Consider the following 25145-nt stretch of genomic DNA (forward strand, 5'->3'; position numbering starts at 1 on the left):
CTTAAATCCCAACTGGGGGTTTTTAAACTTTTGACCAAGTGGGCGTTGTACAGAGGAGTGTATGACGCTGACCAATCAGCGTCATACACTTCTCTCCATTCATGTCCATTTGTACTCGGCACAGCGTGATCTAGCGAGATCATGCTGTTCTGTCACATACACACACATTAACTTTACTGGTATCTTGAGAGTGAATAGACATCACCTCCAGCCAGGACGCAATATCTATTTACACTCCTGACACTTTGGTAAAGTTTGTGTAGGACTTAATCGCTGCACAGCGTGATCTCACGAGATCACGCTACTGCTGTCATTCATAGCGTGATCTCGCGAGATCACACTGTGCAGCGATTAAGTCCCACACAAACTTTACCGAAGTGTTGGGAGTGTGAATAGACATCGCTTCCTGGCTGGAGTTGATGTCTATTCACTGTGAAGACACTTCGGTAAAGTTAATGTGGGTGTATGTGACAGCACAGCGTGATCTCGCTAGATCACGCTGTGCTGAGTACAAATGAACATGAATGGAGAGAAGTGTATGATGCTGATTGCTCAGCGTCATACAGTTCTCTTTACAACGCCCACTTGGTTAAAAATTAAAAACCGCCCAGTTGGGCATTAAGAAAGTAATTAGCATAAATCTAAAATTGGTCATAACTTCCTCAAAAATTGTCGTTTTTCAAAATAAAAAACAGTGTTGTTATCTACATTACAGCGCCGATCAGATTATGTAGGAGATAGGTCACTTATAATGTGGTGACAGAACCTCTAATTGACTCATGTTTGACCTGCTTTGCTTGACTCTTTGCTTCTCATACCCTGCTCTGCTACATCTATGTAACTGAACCCTGGCTCTTCAGACTACCACTACTGTATACTGTACTGCATACTCAGCTCTGCTTCATCTTAATTATTGACCCCTAGCTTTCTGACTATATTACGTCTCACCTCTAGTATCTCATCTTCCCTACCTGACTTCCGTTGTCACTTTCTGAACTCCTGAGCTTGCCTCATCCCTCTCCATGTTATCCCCTTTTTTGGTACGTTTATATAGACTTTGTTTGATTTTGCCCATAGCAACCATATTTCCAATCCCTCTTATTTATGGTGCGCTTCTCCATCAGCTAAGGTTATCCAGATAATCAACCACTGGGCCAGCTAGAGACACCCAAGCCCTGGGGGCAGCTAAAAAAGAAGCCAACTGGAGTTGTGGAAAGGGGGGAACGTTAGGTGAAATTGTGCCATTGGGTGGTTTTTTTTTCTCTGTGCTTCATAGAATTTAGATCATTATATAACCTGTTTCTATACCAATTCTAAAAAAAACATTTAAAAAAAACCCCCAGATGTTTTGTTCATTGAACTACATGTTGTTAATGTATTTTTGTTAAGTAGATATTAAGATAACTTAGTGAGAACTTTATAGAAAAAATTTAGAGCAGGAAATGTTACTTTAGGGATGACCTCACTATTTTGCAACTGAAAGATTTAATTTATCAAATCCCCCTATTTGTAGTCATCATGTTCCTTTGGGATACATCAATCAGAAACCTAAGCATTCTTTTCAAAGCGAACGTTATGTTTTCTTAGCAGTAATCGTCCTTCTTTTTTTAGAAATACTCTCTAGAAAATCCTAATTTTCACAACTAACATTGCCTGACATCTGAATAAGTCAGTGCAAGTACTTTTTGCTGAGCACATGTGAAAAACATCTGTTATACTGGAAATCTGCTTGCAAAATAATCATTATGGCAAAGGTAAAATAGTTAAAGGGGATTTCCAAGAGTATACATTAATGGCCTATGTGTGATTGGTAGGGGTCCAACCCCCAGGACTCTCATTGAAGGAGCTATGGCACTTTCTGGCGTGCTGCAGCTCCATCATTGTTTATATAAGCACAGCAGCTTGTCTGTACATGCAGCAGTCCCTAGTACTGCATCTCGGCTCCATTCAGCTGAGTTGTTGCTGCAGTACCAAGCACAGCCGCACATCCGGATGAGCCACTGTGGCGGAATAAACATTAAAGGGGATGTGGCACTCCACAAAGCGCCACAGCCTGTTCATGCTGCTGATCAATGGGGATCCTTGGGATTGGACCACTACCACACATAGGCCATCAATAAATAGTCATGGAAAACCCATTTAACATTTTTTTAACTTTGCCATAAATTATTATTTTGCAAGAAGATTTCCAGGTAATCCATTTCTACTAATATACAGGTATTTTTTAGGGAATCAAATGAACAACAGTTCCCTAATATAGGGATATTACTCAAAAAAAGGATGTACAGCCCTCAATTAGATAAATTAAAACCTTTATTTGACCATAATGCAAAACAATATGTATAAACGTTGATCGTGGAATATCTAGAAGAAATTTCAAAAACTGACTTGTTGTAATGGTGGCATCCTATTACAGTACCACACTCAAATTCAGCGAACTCTTTAGAATGGCCCATTCTTTCACAAATGTTAGTAAAGGCAGACTGCACGGCTAGGTGCTGGATTTTATACACATCTGTATGGGACTGAATGAAACTCCTGAATTCAATGATTAAGAGGCGTGTCCCAATACTTTTGTCCATATATACTGTACGTTTTGAAATGGTGATAATATTGATACAGCGCAGGATGGTGTCTGGGAATTCAAATTCCCTGTGGCTTCCATGTTAGCCATCAAAAGACAAAGGCTTTACCTGATGCTACATGGGCATAAAAAAAACCTGTGTCTGATGCTCCACAGACAAATTTGCATTCACATAAATTAATGCAAATCTTCTGGATAATGGAATTTACTAACGGCCAGGAAAGCTTAATACATATATGACTGCTATATTTTGGATGCATTAGAGCAATACAAATAAAAAATAGGAGCAAAGCTGTAAAAACTGTTTAACCCCTTCCTTTTTTACCATTTTCGTTTTTCCATCGTCGCCTTCCAAGAGTCATAACTTTTTTATTTCTGTATCGACATAGCTATTTGAGTTGTAGATTTTAATTACACCATTTAATGTATTATTGAATGTATTGGTAAATGAAAAATAAATATTTGTGGGACGGGAAAAAAATGTACACCATTCAGTAAAAACGTGTGGGTCAATAAGATTACGGTAATACCAAATTTATATTGCTTTTTTTTAAAAAATATGTATTTTACTACTTTTACAAAGAAAAAGCTATTTGCTAAAACAAGAAGTTTTGTGTTGCCATATTCTCTCCCTTAACATTTTCATTTTACTTTCGATGGAGCGATGGGAGGGTTTGTTTTTTGCAGGGCAAAATGTCGTTTTTATTGGCATTTTGCCACTTTTTAATCCATTTTTTGGGGGACAAAAGGTGACCAAAAAACAGGAATACTTGCATTGTGAATTGTTTTTCCTACAGCGTTCACTCGGCAGGTTAAGTTACGTGATTTTATCAGTTCGGACTTTCACTCAATTTCAATTATGTTTATTTTTTTATTGCCAATGTAATTTTTTGTGAAAAATGGGGAAAGGCTTTTATAACTTTTCGCTATTTTTATTTCTTTATACTTTTTAAAATGTTCTTAAACATTTTTTATACTTTTTTAAATATGTGATCTTCTTTTAAGCCTTGCCTCCTGAGCCTGCGCCATATTGTGATGGTGTACATTCAATGTAACATGATGTTGGACGTCGCCAAAGAGTTAAAGGATTTTAATCTATTAGTATATATTTCCATGCATGTTGGTAAAAGTTTACCTAATTGATTGCTAAAGCTGTAATTATTTAAAGAGCAGCATGCACCAAGCATTAAATAATTACAAAAACCTGCTCTAGAAGTATCTCAAAGTGTATATCTGGGTATTATTTGGTGTAATATTTAAAGGGGTTGTCAGGTTTCAGCAAATTAATTTTTTTATATATTTAAAAGTTATACAAATTTTCCTTTATACTCCTTGTATTAATGCCTCATGTATTTCAAGATCAATGCTTGTTATTATTTAGTAGGAATATTCATTGTTTGCTTCCAGTGGATAAAATTCTATCTATGGTCATGTGATGAACAAAGGTGCATGGCTCGTTACAGTACGTGTATCAGAGCTGTGTCTTCTAGAACAGTCCCAGCACCTGTGTGTCCATCGCATGACCATGGACAGAATTGTATCCACTGGTATTAAACCATGAATGGTTACTACTGAATAACAGCGAGCTGAAATTTTGAAAACCGTGAGGAATTAATACAGAAAGTATATTGGAAAATTGTATAACTTTTTTAATTATACAAAAAAAACAAAAAAACACATTCATTTGCTAAAACGGGACAACCCCTTTAAGTACTATCACTTTTTTATATTCCGTATTTTGGAAAATACATTAGATACAGATTTATTCAGAACACCAACTGTCTGACTTTACATATCAAAACTATCACTGAGAAAATGTAAAATTAAAATTTAAAAACAGAAAACTGAACCGATGGGCATACTTTGTCACTTTATAAATAAGACCCATTGTGTTATTTTGACCTTTCTCTAAACAGGTGTGTTATGGAATTGCAAGTTGAGCAATTCCCCAAAGGCTGCTGGAGACTGCCGGGAGAAAGCGTGCAAACAAATTCGCAAGCACAAATCTGTCACAACTCTGATCGACAGAGTCTAAGTCCCCATGCAATTCTCCCGAAAATCCACGGGAGAATTGTGTTCCCTTTCATTTCTATGGGCCCATGCACATGACCATGGTTTCCACGGTCCGTGCATGGCCCAGGAGCCTGGACCGCACAAAGAACAGAAATATCTTATTACGGCCGTGTTCTGCGGTCAAGGCTCATAGAAAATAATGGAGGCAGCCATGTGCATGGCCTGCGATTTGCGGGCAGCTCGCAGGTGACACTCCGCGGCCGGCCGGCCGACCCAAAAATCACGACCGTGCACATGGCTACGGTCGTGTGCATGAGGACTTAGGCTACTCTAAGGTTTTCGCCAGAACCGACCGCAAGGAAGAATGGTTTTTGCTGCATAGAACCCAGGTTGTCTTAGCAGAGTTCAATGTTGCATAAGAGGTGCAATGCAGGCAAACCTGAACAGGATAACCAGACAGCCAGGGGGTAAACACAACGTCCAAAACAATAAGCCACTGGATATCAGGTAACGCAGAGGTCAAAACCAGCCGGGAGCAGATAATCAAAATTGGTAAACAAAGGGTTATCCAAATACATGCCGAGGTCAATTTCCAAGAAGTCCAAAATTCAGAGGTAAAGGGTGTAGGTAAATAGCTTGATCAAAACACATGCAGACAGGAAATTTACAAGCAAAGAACATGTGGAGGAAGCCAGGTATAAATACTAACCCTACACCTGATAGGCAGAAGTGCAGAGAAAAGATATAGGCTCAAGATAAAACCAGAACCGCCCAGAAGCTAGAACAGTAGTCATGGTGATCTTAAGGGAACAGGCGTGTTCCTAACAAGGTGGTGGTCAACCTGAAATGACAAAGGCCTAAAAGCCGCTCCATCAAAATGCTGCACTTCACAACAAAACAGGGCTGTAACAGAGGGTGAGTATACACATGACAAAGCTGCATATGTGGCCTACATTTTCCATATATTTTATTTTGCTAAAACCTTCCCAAAATAGAACATCTGATACCTGTAGCTATTTTGGGCAAAATACATAGAGAGGGAGCATGGACCACAAATACAGCAATATAAATAATTTACACATACCTCACAACTTTTGTAGATTGGCAAGATCCAGCAATGCATGTCAGCATCCCACAGCTCTAAGACCCCATGCACACGACCGTAAAAATCGTCCGTAATTGTGGACCGTTATTTCTATGGCCGACGGACACGGGAAGGTGCCCGTGTTGCAGAAACCTTCTGTAAAGAATAGGACATGTCCTATTTTTTTTATTTTACGGACCGTGCTCCCATACTTTATAATGGGAGCACGCCCACAAATGAGGACGGCCGTCCGTGCTCGTAATTACAGACCGTGATTATGGGCACGCTTGTGTGCATGGGACCTTAGACTGTATTCTGATGTAGCATCTGCCCAAGGTTCTCTTCAATTATCTGAAAGATGTCTCAGATTTAATTGCTTCTTCACGGTCTAGTGCACCCCCCAACTTCCACTACCCCAACTGGTACTTGCCTATCTTGCAAAGAAGTAGAAGGCAATTATGTTTATTTAAGTGTATGTATGTGTGTCATTCTGCAACTAAGTATCTATCTATCTATCTATCTATCTATCTATCTATCTATCTATCTATCTATCTATCTATCTATCTATCTATCTATCTATCTATCTATCTATCTATCTATCTATCTATCTATCTATCTATCTATCTATCTATCGAGTGTGTACCTATGTGATCATTTCTGTGTGTAGAGACGTGTGTATGTGAGCCATGTGGCCATGTGTGTAGTGAGCTGGCATGTGTGTAGTTAAAGGCTATCGTAAACTTTCAAGCTGTATTTTTTTTTAATGTACTGTATGTGTGTTGGCATCCAAAACCTTTTGTTTAATATAGTTTTAGTAAAATATTTATTTCGTTTTAGCGCTGCAGCCTCTATGTATCCACTATAAATAGAAGCTGCATTACGCTGCTGTAAGCTGAATCAGTCAGTCGGCCAGTATTATTTGTACATTGAAAGGTATTAATTAATAGGTTGGCATTTTATGATGCTTTTATATTAAGAATATGTGCCACTACTATTTGTATTGCAAAAATTATTATTTTTTTTAAAAACCTAATGTCAGTGAGAACAGAGACTAAATAGGGGTGTGCCAAGGGCAGCGAGTGCTGTAAAGATGGTTCTGTGCTGTACATGGTCCATGTGTATAAGTCCCTTAGGCACATATATATTTCAATGATTACAATCTCTGGTCGCAGCTTATAATCTTTTGGCAATTATCAGTTTACATAATTTAATCATGTATTAGAAAATGACCAGAAATATTGTAACAAACTGTGGGAAAATCACATTACTATTTACGTTGATATATTTTGAGTGTTTGATATCAATTGATCTGCGCTGAAAGCTTTGGTGTGGGAATCTTTTCCTGATGTATCAGTTTAGCTTTCATGTATCCCACATTCATTTTCACATGGAAAGTACTTTGATGATCAGCCTGATGTTGTTTCCTTTAGATTTGATAGAATAGTTTTCCTTTACAGTGATCTCAGCTGGACATATCCCAAAATTGTATCAAACTGGAAACCAATATTATTTATTTTAGCTCAAAGAAAGAGATACAAAATGTGTTCAAATGAATGTATGTACTTGGTGCACATGGGCAATACTTTACCATTAATAATAATAATTTATCATCATAAAAACAACTTCTATTTATATAATATTAACATATACTCCATAATATAATAATAACAATGTTGTTCACTTCTACAGCTAAAGGCAGTGTTTCCAGTAATAACATTTAATCAGCGAGTGGATAGAATAAGCCGTTACTTCCAGGTCAGTTGAGGTCTGACTGCTGGGACCCCCATGATCCTCAGAATGAAGGGCCGCAGTGTTAAATTTGCGCAATGGCTCCTTCACAGTTTTCCACTGCACGGCAAGGCTCCCAGCCACCTGCTGTGCAGGGAACAGTCAGTCGCATAGTGAAAGGATGGGAGTACCACTGTGCAGGTAAAAAGGTTATAGGGACCTCGCTACCTTCATTCTCGGGATACCAGGGGTATTAGAGCTTGGACGCCCCCCCGATCATAATGTTATGGCATATCCCAGTAATATGCTATAACATTCTAATATGGGAATACCCTATTAATTGCTTGAAGACACATTATGAGTAAGCTATTCATGCCGATTGTGCGGGCACTTCTACGGTTTAACCATTGGTATGCCACGATCAATAATGGTAGTGGCATACAGAGGGGGGGGGGGGATTTCATATTTGCTGCATATTCCCAAAAGAATGCAACTGATAGTTATGAGTCCGCTGCATTCATGAGGGGAACACTCCCGCCGACTCTGACTCTTCCTACCCCTCTCTACGGTAACTGACAGGCTGCTGTGTACACATTTATACACCACAGCCTATCAATCACCATCTTGGAGGGCAGATGGAACGCTCCTATCATAAATATAGTGAACTCATAACTATGATCCCACTTTATTTTTCAAGCGCTCCTATCGGCCAAATGGTACAAAAAAAATTTTGTGCTGTTTTGGCTATTAGGAGAATGGACCTGTAGCTGTAAAAAGCTGCCCTTACATAGAGCAGCAAATACTAAAATGTTATAAATGGCAGAATGCAAATAGACACAATCAAAAAACTGTTCATGTCCACAAGGACAACATTGGTCTGATTCCCAAGGGGTTAAACAGTTCCATAATATATTCCTTAAAGTGGTTCCAAAGTGCAGCTTTAAAATTGTTCATGTTTCTGGGTATGGAGTATTATTCTGCAATGTGTTGTATGTTACTGTTGTCATTATCACGCTGTCATTTCTGAATGATGAAATATTATTAATCACAGCCGTTCCTTGTAGCAATCGATATCATTTCTCCATCATTGTGTACAGAGGACTAGCGGATCATTTTACACCTATCACATATTATTTTTATTTATGGTACCTTTCCTTTTTATAACGCTCCTAAGTATCTGATAGCTTCATAAGTTATGAGACATGTTAGCTTTTCCTTGTGTTACGCATTGTGAGTATAAGGCATGTAATAGGATTTAGAGATGAACAGATTTGGTGCTGTTTGTATGTTCTCTATTAGTTTTCTAAATGATGCCAGACACAGTTTGTTACTATGGTTGGTGAGCTGTTTACAGCATACAATGGACAGTGAATCAGCTAGATGTCTGTAGTCATGTATATAAATCAAGCAAAGTTGTAGAAAAATGTGGTTTATTTGCTTGGTGCTGCTGAACACTCCATTTCATGTTTCAATAGAAATATATTAGGGTAACAATAAAAGATGAACGAGCTGCACCATGACAAGTACACGGGGTCAAGTGTCATAGGATGTTTTGCAGAACATGGTCTAGCAAAAGGACAAACCAAATCCCTTAAAGAAAAACAAGGTACAGTAGCTGTTTAACCCATTAGTTGCCATGGTCATTTACAACAACAGCACCTAAAAGTGTAAACAAAGGGGAGACCCCACTTGTCACACGTTTGGCAGGGATGCTATCACTAACTCCTTGTAAGACCTGTCTTAGGCATAGTCTAATAAGTGCTTTTCAGGATCAGGCAGGAGTTTCCGAATGCACCTCTTTCTCTGTCCTTTAAAGGGGTTTTCCCATCAGAGACATTTATGACATATCCACAGGCAGGGGCGTAGCTAAAGGCTCATGGGCCCGGGTGCAAGAATTCAGCTTGGGCCCCCCTACCACTCCACAACACCCCCATCATCATGATCATCAGACCCCTGTGCATGCCTATGCCCAGACGCTTTGCCCAACAGCCCCCATAGTATAATGCCCCCACACAGTATAATGCTCCGATAGCTGCCCCCACACAGTATAATGCTCCCATAGCTGCCCCCACACAGTATAATGCCCCCCATAACAGCCCCATACGGTATAATGCTCCCCATATCAGCCCCCATACAGTATAATTCCCCCATATCAGCCCCCATTCAGTATAATGCCCCCATCTTATCAGCCCCCATGCCATATCTGCCCCCATGCAGTATAATGCCCCCCATGCAGTATAATGCCCCCCATACAGTATAATTCCCTCATATCAGCCCCCATGCAATATAATGCCCCCCCCATCTTATCAGCCCACATGCCTTATCAGCCCCCCATGCAGTATAATACCCCCGCAATATCAGACCCCATACAGTATAATTCCCCCATATGTGCATAATAAAAAAAAAAAGTAATTAAATACCTATCCCCGTTCCCACGTCGGGTGGAGGATCCTTCGCCTCCTCCGGTCTGTGCTATGAGTGACTCAGCGCAGACAGGCGCGATGATGTCGCTACATCCCGCCTGTCTGAGTCGAGCCTCTCAGGGCACAGTGAATGCTGGATCAAGGAGATGCCAGCTCCTTGCTCCAGGATTGAATGGAACCGGGACCTCGGTGAGTGACTCGCGACCCCCCGGAGGTCTTCACAAGAACCCCCAGGGGGACGCGACCCACAGTGTAGGGATGTCACGATACCAAACTTTGGACTTTGATACCGATACTTCGTTTACAGTAATAAAAAAAAAAAGTTCTTTCGTTTTCTAATGTGAGGCACGAGGTGTGATGATGAATTTTGAATGTGCCGCACATTAATAGTAATTAATCCCATCATGTTTCTCAGTCATAATGGGTTAATGTGTAAGGTACATGATGGGGTTAATTATTATTAATGTGAGGCACATGGAGGTTAAATTCATCACACCTTGTGCCTCACAATAAGTGATAGAAAGCAGTTTATTTTATTTTTTTACAGCGTACACATCACAAATAATGCAAAAGAAAACGTTGTGCAGGTTATTACGGCCGCGCCAATACCCAATATGTGTATATTTTATGTATTGAGACCTATTTTAATGTTTGTAAAAAAGGTGAATGTGTGTTTTTTTTATTTAACATTACTTTGTTTTTATTTTATTTTTAAACTTTAATGTACTGGCATATATCAGATATGTGCCAGTACATTAGCCTGTGTACAGATAGCACACAGGCAGTTGTTAGGACATACCTCAGTATGCCTTAACAGGAAATATGGTAAGACAGCCCTGGGGTCCTTCAATAGACCCCAGGGCTGTCTGCCCATATATGGTATGGCCCTCGATCGCGTCACAGGAATTCCCTGTGACACGATCCAGGGGCACCCCCCCCCCTTCTCATTTTCCCCTGAATGCTGCAGTCGGCTTTGATTGGAGCATTCAGGAGAATAGCGGCGGAGATGAGAGGTTCCTCTGATCTCCGCCGTTATAGAGCGGGGCTGCGACTGTGTAATACAGTCATTGCCCCGCTCCTGACAGTAAGTGCGCACGCGGTCAGCATGAGGAGATGCTGCCGGCGCTGCACTAATGAGCGGCGGTTCAGGCACTTAAGACAGAACATGGGGGTGCCATGTTCTGTCTTCAGTGCCGCAGATCATTAGTGCAGCGCCGGCCGCATCACATCATGCTGACGGCGCGCACATGTCAGGACTCAGGAGCGGGGCAATGGCTGTATTACACAGCCGCAGCCCCGCTCTCATAGTCATGTGTACTATACTGTATTGTGTTGTATTGTGAAGTTTGCGGTGGAGAGAGGAGGGGGGGGGGCTGTGATTTAACGCCCCCCCCTCCTCTCCACCGCAAACAGCACAATACATTACAAGGCATCACAACACAACACATTACATCACAATACATTACAACACAACACAGACTGCAGCTCACCTGGAGTCCTCGTTACCGACTCTTCCACTCCACTGTCCGGAAGACGTGTCACGTGACAACACGGTCACATGGTACACTAAGTGTACCATGTGACCGTAACCGGGAAGTGCCGACTTTACGGCACAGAGATTTTTTTTGGAAGCATACAGTATGGCAACGGGGGCCCGTGGGCCCCCCAGGCTTAGGGGCCCAGTCGCAAGTGCGACCGCTGCGACCGCTGCGACCCCTATAGCTACGCCACTGTCCACAGGATATGTCATAAATGTCAGATAGATGCGAGTCCCACCTCTGGGACCCGTACCTATCTCTAGAATGGGGTCCCCTAAACCCGGTTCTGGCTGTTTGTGCTCACGCTGCCTCCCGGCCACTTCCTCATTACATGGTTGAGAGTTACGGAAACAACATAACTCGTTGAGGTACGTTGTTTCCGTAACTCCCATAGAACTGAATAGTAGTTACGGAAACAGTGTAGCTTGCATGCTACGCTGCTTTCAGAACTTCCATTCACTACTATGGGAGTTACAGAAACAGAGTTGCTCAGCGAGTTACGCTGTTTTCGTAAGTCCCGACCATGTTATTAGGAAGTGGCCGGCCATCAGTGTGAGCACAAAAAGCCAGAATGGGGTTTAGGGGCCACGTTCTAGAGATAGGTGCGGGTCCCAGAAGTGGGACCCGCATCTATCTGACATTTATGGCATATCCTGTGGATATGTCATAAATGTCCCTCATGGGAAAACCCCTTTAAGTTTAGCATTCGTAGGTTCGTAGATATAGGAGTACATAAGTAGAAGTTGCATTTAGGCCCTGGCACCTAAGGTGGCCCAAAAGCCTCCTGCCACGTAAGCAGATACTATTATTATAAATGGCCCATAGTAAATGATGGGCCATGTTACAGATTTTGCATTGGGTCCCAGAAACTTCCAGTAATACCTTTGATAATATCTGTCGGATAAACAATTGTATTTCAGCTGGACATGCATTGTAATGGCAGGGGGTAGGGAGACGGACAAGTGAGCCCTAGTCTACCCGCCACTCTGTCCCTGCCTACTTGCAACGACCCGCCCTAGGCAACGGGGTACAACTGGGCGGCGGTCCCTGCGCTCAGTAAGTGCACGACAAACACGACAAACATACAAAGGAACACAAGCAAGGAAAAGGGGCCGTTGCCCACGGCAACACCGTGAGCAACCAGAGTGGTGAACGAGCCGAGTCAAGCCAGGAGTGTGCGAGGTACAAAACGAAAAGCAGAAGAGTAGTCGGTAAGCCAGGGTCTGTATGGAGCAGGATCAGAAATAGCAGGAGCTGTAGCTGGGCCAGGAAACCACAAGGAAAGAATCACAAGCACCGAGGGACAGGAAGTGCAGGCTTAAATAGACCGAGGGCGGGAGCTAGCTGAGTCTGGCCAGGTTACGATAGGCTCTCCCACTCCTAAGCCTGCCAGCCTGAATGGTGGAAGCAGGAGTCAGTCTCAGGGATGTATTCTCAGGTGCTGACTGATTAGTTCTGGGAGTTAACCCCGAAGCTGTGCCTGGCAGATCCTTTACATGCATATTCATGTCTTTGTGTGTAACATCTGTGCATGTTAGGGCCTGTTTACATCACCATTCCTTTCCGCTGAGGGGTTTCGTCAGGTTTCCGTCGGGGGAACCCCTCAACGGAAGGGCAGACAGAAACCTTAGCTTCCGTTTCCCTCACCATTGAACTCAATGGTGACGGAAACCTTGCTAGTGGTTTCCGTTTGTCACCGATGTGACAGGTTTCCGTTGTTCTTGACGGAACCAATAGCGCAGTCGACTGCGGAATTGATTCTGTCAAAATGACGGAACCCTATCACAGGCTGCAGCGGTCACATAGGATGAAAAGTCATCCCAGGGCTGCAGAGCGGCAGGACGTTGGAGGGACGCAAAGCCATGGTAAGTATCCATTTTTTTGTGTGTGCAGTTTTCCACAGTGGACATTCTAGCTGGAAAACTGCACCAAATTGGTGCAGTTTTTCAACCGGAATTCCCTGCAGCACGCAGGGCCGATACACTGTGTGTTTTTTCACAGCGTATCCGGCATGTGTGAACATACCCTAATAGTACAATGTATTAACTACCTAAGGTCCTTTACGTACAATTATATCCAGGGTCAGCTTTAGACAAAATGTTCCATGGCAAAATTAAAAGTGGGGCCCCAAATGCTAACATTTTGTACCAACAACACCATCACATTCAATCAATTCAGAAAATAGTGTGCAGAGAGCTATAGTGCTGACCTCTAGCGATTCCAGGGGAGCTGCAAGGGTCTTATAGGCACTAGCCCCAAGTCATATGCCCATCTCCAGAGATATATAGTTATCAAATAACAGCACAATGCCTGTAACAAATATTACCCTCACACTGTAATTGAACAAAATACACCATGCAAAGACTAATTTTACTGACGAATACCACTATACAAAGCCCAAATAATACCCCTACATCATGACCACATATTACCACCACATAGTGACCGAATAATACTACAATACTGTTACTGAATAATACCCCTACATCATGACCACATATTACCACCACATAGTGACCGAATAATACTACAATACTGTTACTGAATAAAAACAAAAAAACAAATATTACCACCATACAGTGACCATATAGGGGTAAATACCAGTTCTATTGCATAAGAGGTGCGGTTCTTGGTGTGACTTTATTATTGGGAGAGTCCTACAGTGCCAGGCATCTGACGAATATCAGAGTTATATCCTGACCAGGAGGCTTTTCCCCTTCCCTACTGTCAGCACAATGATACAGACTAGTTCCATGGAAAATACTCTCAAACGCCTACAGCAACACAGTTCAGGCCGTGCCTCCTTAGCACCCAGTGTGTCTCAGGTTATTCAGCCCTTCTGCTTGGCACTAAACTGAGAAGTGAGAATGATCAAGAAGGATTGGCAGTACTCAAACCACCATTTCTCTGTCTCCAACTGCCATATTAATCTGATTTAGCAAAAAACAGATTGAGGTGCAGGACTTTTTTTAAAGTGAAAATCTACTTTTTGACTGGTTATTTGCTAAATATATCTTTGCAGCGGTCAGAGCTACGTTTTTCTGATACAGAGCTCCAAATCCCCTGCATAGACATAGAATTAAAAGATATTTTGCTGCCTACCTTCAGCCAGTACTAGCGGGAGCACCGTATCTTAGGTCACTTGCACACCATGTTTTTCCTGGACGTTTGATGTATGCGTTGAGACAACTAAAATGCCAATTAAGTGCCACACAGTAAACTTCTTGCAAGAAAGATATTGTTGTCCGTTACTTATCACACATAGACAGTTGGTGGTCAAACAGGTTTCTGTACAAAAAACTACTACCATCACTATTCTGACAACCGGTGGAGAAAGGGGTCGTTAAACTACACTACTACTACTTTATAATATTTACAGTCTGTGAATAAAGGATGTAATGACCAGCAGGTTGTGGACCCACCGTGCTACTCAATTAGTTTGACTTAGGGCCACCTCTAAGGCCGGGCTCCCACGGGATGGATACGCTGCGTAAAAACCACGCAGCGTATCCGACTTGGAAACCACAGTACATTACGTCTGAAAACCGCACCAAACCGCTCATACTTATGTAGGTCGTTGTTATGGCGTTGCGTCCCTCCATCGCAGTCCGGTCCAGCCTCCCTGTAGGACGCAGCAGACCATGTGACTGCTGCAGCGGCGGTCACATGGGATGTAACGTCATCCCAGGAGGCCAGCCTCTGACATCGTCAAGGCCAGCCTCTTGGGATGACGTATCATCCCTTGCGGACACCGCTGCAGCGTGTGATTGGCTGCAATGTTATCTCAGGAGGCCCGACTGCAGAAAGGAGGAGGGCGTTCTGGGTAAGTATGATTTTTTTTTTTTCCGTAGTTGCAATTTTTGCGGCGTAATCATTGCGATTCCACCGCAAAAGTCGCAAACACTTGACCTTCTGTTCGGGGTTTTGCATCCCCATTGAATTCAATGGGAAAAACCCGCAATGGAAAATCAAGAAAAACACAGCATAAATTGACATGCTGCGGAATTAAATTCCGCACCGCAGGTCAATTTATTAATGTTTACACTGCGTTTGTTTTCCGCAGTGTGGGCATGAGATTTTCTGAAACTCATCCACTTTGCTGCTTCTGTAAATACTGCAGAATTTCCACACAGTGTTCCGTTGCGGAAATTCCGCAGTGTTTATGCTACGTGGGAACCCGGCTTAACCCCATAATGACCTGCCTATTTTAGACCTTAATGACCAAGCTATTTTTTAAGTTTTTCCATCGTCACATTCCAAGAGCTATAACTTTTTTATTTTTGCGTCTACATAGCTGTATAAGGTCTTGTTTTTTGCGGGACAAGTTGTATTTTTTAATAGAACCATTTTGAGGTACATATTATTTATTGATTAACTTTTTTGGGGGGGGAATAGAAAAAAATCTGAAATTTCACCACTCTTTTTTGCGACCTAAATCTACGGCGTTTACCGTGTGGTATAATTAACACAATAAATTTATTCAGCGGGTTGTTACGATTGCAACAATACCAAATTTGTATAGATTTTGTATGTTTTACTACTTTTACACAGTAAAAACGCTTTTTTTTCAAAATTATTTGTTTTTGTGTCTCCATATTTGAAGAGCCGTAACGTTTTTATTTTTTCGCCGATGCAGTTGTATGAGGGCTTTTTTGTTGTTGCGGGAAGACATGTAGTTTTTATTGGTACCATTTTGGAGTAGATGCGACTTTTTGATCACTTTTTAAAGTCAGGATTCACAGAAATGAGCAATTTTTCCGTCGTTTTTTATTACATTTTTTACGGCGTTCATCATGTGGGTTAAGTAATCTAATAGCTTTATAGTCGGGGTCGTTATGGACGCGGCGATACCAAATATGTGTAACTTTTTTACTTTATTTAGTTTTTTTAATACTAAATCAGTTTGTAAGGGGAAAAAGTGGGTTTTTCATTTTATTTTTTTTCACTTTTTTTTTCATTAACTTTATTAAACTTTTTTTTAAACTTTTTTACTAGTCCCACTAGGGGACTTTAATATGCGATTATCTGATCGCTATTATAATACACTGCAATACTTTTGTATTGCAGTGTATTATTGCCTGTCCGTTTAACACGGACAGGCATCTGCTAGGTCATGCATGCGGCATGATCTAGCAGGCATTCGCTACAGGCAGACCTGGGGGCCTTTATTAGGCCCCCGGCTGCCATCGGAGATACAGACACTCGGTGATCTTATCACCGGGTGTCAGTGGGATGAGAGGGAGCTTCCCGGTCGAGCAGGGACGCCCCCAGCCCTCAGCTACGTTTGGCAGCTGAGAGTAGGGAGATTTGACGGCTCCCTGCTCTGTTTACTTCATTCTGATGCAGTGCCGTAAAAAGACTTATACATCAGAATAAAGCCTGTTAGTGGCCGCCGTGAAAAAGCGTATTGGCAGTCACTAACGGGTTAAGGGTGTTGTCTAAGTAGCCTTCCCAGTATTCACCCTTTAACACCTGTACAGAGATCTTTACTTCGCTGCGGGGAGGCTACCTCTTGTAGTACACCATCTGTACAGGCACTAGCAGATGATACCTTGGCAGACGGGTGCAGATCTGAAGTCACAGTTAGTAACAGAAATCGGGTCAGGAGGAAACACGGGTTTACAACAAGTAGAAGGACTCAGGCTCACCTCAAGTAGCAGAAAACAGACTGGTAGCAGGTAGTGTGATACCGACTGGTAGCGGGTAGTGTGATACCGACTAGTAGCGGGTAGTGTGATACCGACTGGTAGCGGGTAGTGTGATACCGACTGGTAGCGGGTAGTGTGATACCGACTGGTAGCGAGTAGTGTGATACCGACTGGTAGCAGGTAGTGTGATACCGACTGGTAGCGGGTAGTGTGATACCGACTGGTAGCGGGTAGTGTGATACCGACTGGTAGCGGGTAGCAAGATACAGACTGGTAGCGGGTAGCAAGATACAGACTGGTAGCGGGTAGTGTGATACCAACTGGTAGCGGGTAGCAAGATACAGACTGGTAGCGGGTAGCTGGATGCACACGTGTAGCGGGAAGCTGGATATATACTGGTGGCAGGTAGCTGGTTACAAAGGATATCACTATTACTACTACTATGTTACGTTAAACAATAATATTGACAAACGGCAGTTATTTTTCTGTGTATAACAAATAACAAGACAGAGCCACTAATTTATCTCTGAGGCTGTGTATGAGTGATATCCATCTGACCACCAGTTACAGGTCTTATCTAGGAACAGAACACAATAATTATTGGATTTTCACATTTTAAGGGTGCTGTCTTGATAACATAGCAAAGGCTTAAAATAAATGGATTGTAGAGGTCACTCTGGTATTACGAGTTGATTTGGCACCATAAAAACTCTTCAGCCTGCCATTCCTTCTTATCTGCAATGTGTCGGAGCAGTCTCCAGTTTGGTCAACCAGCAAAGTGACTGTTTCTTTTGGGATGTCAAGGGGCATAGAGAAGTGTAAGTGACATGAGCTTATAATACAGGCAACGGAGCCTGCTGTCATGAACTGTCAATCAAATCCCAGCCAGGTCATGGCTTGTATCAGACTGTCACCCCTAATAAAATGTTCTCAAGTGACAGTGCCAATTGAAGCAATTAAACTGTAACAGAAACAATTGGTAAAAATTCTGCATGATATTTAAAGGGGTATTCCTGCCAATAGCATTTTTCACCTATCCACTGAATAGGTCAAAAAATGCTACATCAGTGGAGATCCAACTGTTGGGACCCACACCGAACGCAAAAGCGCGGTGCTGTTCCATTCAAAGTCTGTGGGGCTGATGGAAACAGCCAAGCACAGCTGTAGATAAAGAAGCTTTTAATGGTGCAGCATTATCCCATTAGTGACCGCCCATAGGCCTTTTTACGGCGGTCACTAACGGGCTTTATTCGGATGCATTGGCCTTTTAACGGCGCTGCATCAAAATAAAACAGGACTGCCGGGAGCAGTAAAAGCCCCCTGCTCTCAGCGACCGGAGACCTGCTTGAGCGGGCGGCATTGAAATCAACATCGATCACACCCGTTTAACCCCTCAGATGCGGCGTTCAATCGCGACCGCCACATCTCAGTGGTTTTAGAGGGAGGGGGCTCCCTCTCTCACCCCATTGGCACACCTGCGATGCGATCTCGGGGTGCTGATGGTTTTTATGGCAGGTCTGCATCTAATAAATGCCTGTTAGGCCATGAAAGATGCCGGTCCGTTTTACACTGAGGGTATGTTCACACGGAATGTTATCAGCCGTTTTTCGGGCCATAAATGTCCCGAAAAATGGCTGAAAAATCGGAAGTAGAACGCCTCCAAACATCTGCCCATTGATTTCAATGGGAAAAACGGCGTTCTGCTCCGACGGGGCATTTTTTACGTGGCCGTTTTTCTAAACGGCCGCGTAAAAAAACGCCTGCGAATAAGAAGTGCATGTCACTCCTTCAGCCATTTTTTGAGCCATTTTTCATTGACTCTATAGAAAAACAGCTCCAAAAACGGCCGTCAAAAACGCCGCAGAAAACGCCTGAAAATCAGGAGCTGTTTTCAATTGAAAACAGCTCCGTATTTTCAGACATTTTTTATTTTGTGTGTGCACATACCCTGACAGGCAATAATACACTGCAATACAGTGTATATTGCATATTGCAGTGTATTATAAAAAGTGATCAAATGATCGTATAGTGAAGTCCCCTAGTGGACTAAAAAAAATTTTTAAAAAAAGTTTAATAAAGTTAATAAATAAGTAAAAATCTCAAGTAAAAAAAAATAAAAAACCCACTCCCCCTCAAAAAAAAAACTTTATTATGAAAAAAAAACAAAACAAAAAGTTAAAAAGCTACACATATTTGGTATTGCCACGTCCGTAATGACTCCAGCTATAAATTGATTACATTTAACCCGCACGGTGAACGCCGCAAAAAAATTTCATAAAAAACAATTTCAGAATTGCTGTTTTCTGTTCATACTGCTTTCAAACTAATTTGATAAAAGTGATCAAAAAGTCGTATGTACTCCAAAATTGTACGACTAAAAACCACAAAAAAAGCCCTCATGCAGCTGCGTAGACGGAAAAATAAAAAAGTTATGGCTCTTAAAATACAGCGACACAGAAATAAATAATTAGAAAAAAGTATTTTTACTGTGTAGAAGTAGTAAAAACATAAAAAAAACTGTATACATTTGGTGCCATCGCAATCATAACGACTGGGGGTCTCAGTGCTCGGACCCCACCGATCAAAACTTCTGACATGTCACTATGACGTCAGAAGTTTTTTTAAAGTTAAGTTACCCCTAAAGGGGTTATATGAGAAAAAAGTCTGCTTTTTTTTCCCATAGGCAGTGCCACTATTGTCCACGACTGTGTCAAGTTTTGCAGCTCTGCTCAAGGCTGAGCTGAAAAGAAAAACAGACCTTTTTCTAATTTCAGAAAACCCTTTTAGGCCACGATCACACTTTCCCAGACGGCTTTTGGCTGCTCGCGGGAAAAAAAGTGGCATGTCCTTTCTTGCCGCAGTTTCTGCCTCTAACCTCCCATTGAAATCAGTGGGAGGCAAAAGAACGAGCTAGATTCTGAGCAGTTTTCGCTGCGTTTTTTGCCCACGGTCCGTGTATTGAGCACTGAGACCCCCACTAATCCCTAAAATGAAGCGGCAGAAGCACTCGTGTGAGCACGCTTCCTTTCTGTTTGGCTTTTCCGGAAAGCCGATATATCGGAGTACGGGCTCATAGACTTTCTATTGAGCCAGGCCTACGATACATTGATCTCCAGAAAAAGCTAGACACAAAGTGCTTCAGCTGCTTCGTTCTAGCGACTGGTGGGGGTCTCAGTGCTCGGACCCCCACCAATCCAATCTTTTGACATGTCACTATGACATGTCAGGAGTTTGTTAAACGTTTAGCTACACTTTAAACTAATAAATGACATGAATGGTCATTTTGGCTTTATCACTGAGCTACAAAATACCATGGTCATTCAAGGGTTAAACACATACTGTTTCTCTGTAGTAGGCACAGGCAAAGCCTGTAATACTAAAATAGAATGAAAAAGATGCCCCTGTGCATGTATACGGAGGAGTAGCTGTTCAGAGCTTTTTGGCAAAACTAGAACAGAAACTTGATTAAAATATATGACATTGTTGGGCAGAGTTAGAAGCGTATCCAGTGTTATCTTGCTCAAAGTCATCTTGATGTATAGTTTTACTTGCTTCTGCCTCTTACCCATTGTTATTATTTCAAAGTTTATGTAGCCTTTGAGCCTCATAGTGAGCCCAGAGTCAACGTGCAGCTAAAGCCATTATAACTGAGGGTGACGCTCCACTTTTGGAGCCACTTTAAAAGAATATATTAGGAAAGTGCAATGACAGCAATTCCTCAATGTTATGCGGTCTGGTAATGGACTGCAGATAGGCCCCTTGTGCACTACCTTGTTTTTGTATACTTTTAAAAATGTTTTACCTAAAAAAGTTTTCAAACATATAGGTAAAGTTTCTCATTATTGTCTATGGGTGTAACATACGCCAAAGAGGGTGATTTTGCCCGATTTTTTTGTCCCAACTGTCAGAAACACCTTATTTAGCATTAATGTAGGGCTTAACACTATTGCCCGGGCTAAAAAAAATATAATTTTACTGTATATATTTTTTTTTTAAATAATTGAAGTCAATGGCAGATGTATCTAAACATAAACGGTCACATTGGCACAATCTGCATTTGCCTCTGTCAGAAGATTAAAAAAAGGTAATAATATATTTACTTCCATTTAGAAAAAAACAAACCGATCCAATAATCGGATGTCAACTGTATAACAACTGTATGCCTTTTTTTTTTTTTTTTAACACAGAAGAGGTTGTGTCACCCTGTGCTGATGCCATAAAATGTACTGTATGACCTTGTCTTGGGATGAATCCAGGGACAATTTCCTGTTTTAATGATTTGTCCAAAGCATTTATTCTGCACTTTGGTTTCTCATCAACCACACAGAGTAAGTAACTTTTTAGGCCCTGTTCACAATATGTATGGTATCCATTTAACCTATACACTGGAAAAAGCTCCTAACATATATGGTAAATGGAGGCTGCGATAGAGTTCTAACATTGGCATCCATAGGCTGTTATGGCATCCGTTTAATGAACATGTCAACATGCCGTGTACGTTAAACGGGTGCCATAATAGCATATGGGTGACGGTTGCCACTGTTAGGCATCCGTCACTCATAGGCTATTCTGTCATCCATTTAACGTAAGTCATCCTGAGGATAGGCCATGAATTTATTATGGCTGGACAACCCCTTTAAACCCCAGACCAGACCCTGTGATTCATTTAGACCATAGACCAGACCCCTTAATTAATTTAGAACCCAGACCAGATCCCAAAATTAGTTTACACATTTATGGACAGTATCTGGACGCAGTATGGTGGAGCACGGACCTAAAGAGGAGTCTGGAGCAGGGAAAGGCTAGAATTACTAGCCGTTATCTATTGGATTAAAGTAAATGGGCAATTAAAAAATATTGTCCCAGTTGTTTAGCCCCCCTTAAATTCACCCCTGCCCTAGAAGACCACAACATTGTACATTTATGTTCTAGATGCTGATGCCCTGTGTAGTTAGAATGTAAATGTACATATTAGTTTATAATGGCAGATCGCGCGCTGAGTCCTGAAGGGACTGGGAACTGAAAGGATCAGCTCCCTGTCCCAAAAAAATGCTAAACACAGCGCTCAATGATTTGTGACCCTAATGCAGGAAGCTTCCTACCAGCTTCCTGCATTAAGACTGTTAACATGGAAGCCTGTGATGTGGTGATGATGTGATTGGATGTGAAAATCTAAATGAGTAGTTTCTTTGGCTCACAGCAATAACTACACAATGAATGTGTAAATTATACAAAAAGATTCATTACATCTGTCTCTTCTGTTGCACACCCTCAGGGTCAAAAGTGAAATGGACCGGCTGATGTTTGTCTAATCTCTTGAGATAAGTTTGAAGACGGCTGTTCAATAATTGTTCCTCTCTAGGAATATACATTACTCTGAGTCAAACATACATATTATGAGACCGGCACTAATTTTAATTGACATCCACAGATCTTTCTGCTGAGAATTTCCCAAAGTCTATGAACATCTTAAAGGCTGTGTACACCATTGAAATGTTTTGTTTTTTCTGTTTGTTTTTATTTTCTAATAAAACAGTGTATCAGTGTGTTTGGTGCAACTTTCTAAATACCTTTTATTAAAAATTATTTTAACTTTTTGAGATACAGCTGCTTTGTATTCTGTATACAGAGCAGCTGTATCTAGCGCTGAAATCTGTATCTGTCATGTCCGTGCCACTGACACGCAGGAGCCACCTGTTATCGATCACATCGAAGTTATGAACTTCGATGTGATGGATAACAGCTCGATCTTGCGTGTCTGATCCACTGTCATTGAACCCGTCAGTCCCGCGGTCCTGTCAGATACAGGACTCCGTGTGATACAGCTGCTCTATATACAGGATACAAAGCATCTGTATCTCAAAAAGTAATTTTTTTTTAAATAAAATGTATTTAGAAAGTTGCACCAAACACACTGATAAACATTTTTACAAAAAAACAAACAAACCAAAAAACGATTTCAAAGGCGTACATAGCCTTTAGCTTAAAAAAGTAAATCTTACAATATGTCTTTGACTCAAAGTAGGGAGTGGCAGATCATATTATATTGAAGGTATAAAGATACCTTTTCACCATTTTAATCAGTTTGTCACAATTAGCCCCATTTTCACCAACTCTTATAATTTAGCATCATATGAGACCATTGGTTAAGCTGGCTATAACTTTGAGATAGCTGTCAGCCGAACACAGCTTTCTCTCCCAACTCCCATATATACATGCACGCTTGGATGATGGTCTGAATGCGCGTTTTTTTTTTTTTCAATTGTGAGAGAGGAATTCCTCTTTACAAACTAGATTTTTGTCTAACCTTGCTAAATTCACCGGGTTTGGCCAGCTTTAGTGCCATGACCAGTTTAACACCAGTCCATCCAGAAAAAATGGCAGCATCAAGGCAGGTGTATGCAAAAGAATGTCCTTTTATTATTTCCAGCACATCATATAAAAAAAAAGCAAAGTTTCAACTTGCACAGGAGTCTTTATGAAGCCTCAAGTTTAAGACCAGTCTGACATATTGGAAAGATTTGGAACAGTAATAGGGGCATTTCTTATAGTTACAGCTCACCATTAAATCCACAGCATTGGTTTAGTAGAAAGTAAAGAAGACTGCTATACAGTGGCGTAACTACCGCTATAGCAGCCGTAGCGGCTGCTTTGGGGCCCGCAGCATGAGGGGGCCCGTGCCACCCGCCGGCACGGGCCCCCAATCCCATGGCCGGAGGCTCTGGTAGCAGCTGCTATGGCTGCTACAGCGCGACGCCACTGAAGGTGTTGTTCCTACAAAAGACATGCATCCCCTATCCACAGGATAGGGGATACATGTGTGATCACTGGGACGCCCAGCGATAAGGAGAACAGGGGACTGAAAGTCCCCCGAAGTTCTCCATGACAAACCTCGGACTTCCGGGGTCTGTCTGCAGCTCCATAGAAATGACTTGCGCACTGGTCGCGCTTGTGCGCATGCGTGACCAGCGCTCCTTTAATTTTTATTGAACTGTGCAGACGCCGGAAGTCCGAGGTTTGTCATGGAGAACTTCAGGGGACTTTCGGTCCCCCGTTCTCCTTATCACTGCCAGCGATCACACATGTATCCCCTATCCCGTGGATAGGGGATACATCTCTTTTGTAGGACAAACTATAGGCCGTTTTTTTTTTGGGGGGGGGTCTGTATGGCATTATCTACAGGGGGGACTCTGTATGGTGTTATCTACAGGGGGGGTCTGTATGGCGTTATCTACAGAGGGGGTCTGTATGGCGTTATCTACAGGGGGGGTCTGTATGGCGTTATCTACAGGGGGAACTCTGTATGGCATTATCTACAGGGGGGACTCTGTATGGCGTTATCTACAGGGGGGACTCTGTATGGCGTTATCTACAGGGGGGTCTGTATGGCGTTATCTACAGGGGGGTCTGTATGGCATTATCTACAGGGGTGTCTGTATGGTGTTATCTACAGGGCAGAGTCTGTATGGCGTTATCTACAAGGGGACTCTTTATAGCGTTATCTACAGGCGGGACTCTGTATGGCGTTAGCTACAGGGGGCTGTGTATGGCGCTATCTACAGGGGGCTGTGTATGGTGCTATCTATAGGGGGCGCTGTGTGGTGGAATCTATAGGGAGGCACTATCTACAAGGGGGGGTTGTGTGACACCCAGCGGAGGGGGGCCCCAGTCAAAAGTTTGCTATGGGGCCCAGTGTTTCCCAGTTAAGCCCCTGCTGCTATATAAAAGCGACAAGTAAAAAAATAAATCACTTTAATTATATGACCATGCAGCCTAAAGATTTCGGAAAATAGTATGACTGCTTAGTAAAATGTGCGGGAATGTGTTGGTTGCATTCCCAAGTGGAAGTGCAATATATAAATATTCTGAGAAATAACAGATTCTTGGAAATGTCGTAGAACTTATGTGCAATACAAGTACCTGCTAACTATATTTTGCAATATTTATAGCAAACATAAAGCCCTGTTTTACAGACATTTTCTCTGAAGGTTATAAACTGCAAAGCAAAAGTTCATGCAGTACACACATAATAAAATTCCCTCTGCAGATCAGAGCCAGTGGGCGTGGATTTCCTTAAATCCTGGACTGGCTGTGAACTTGGGTTCATGCACTATCTTCATAGGGTAT

This window comes from Rhinoderma darwinii, chromosome 5 (genome assembly GCF_050947455.1).
Source record: "Rhinoderma darwinii isolate aRhiDar2 chromosome 5, aRhiDar2.hap1, whole genome shotgun sequence".
Lineage (NCBI taxonomy): Eukaryota > Metazoa > Chordata > Amphibia > Anura > Rhinodermatidae > Rhinoderma > Rhinoderma darwinii.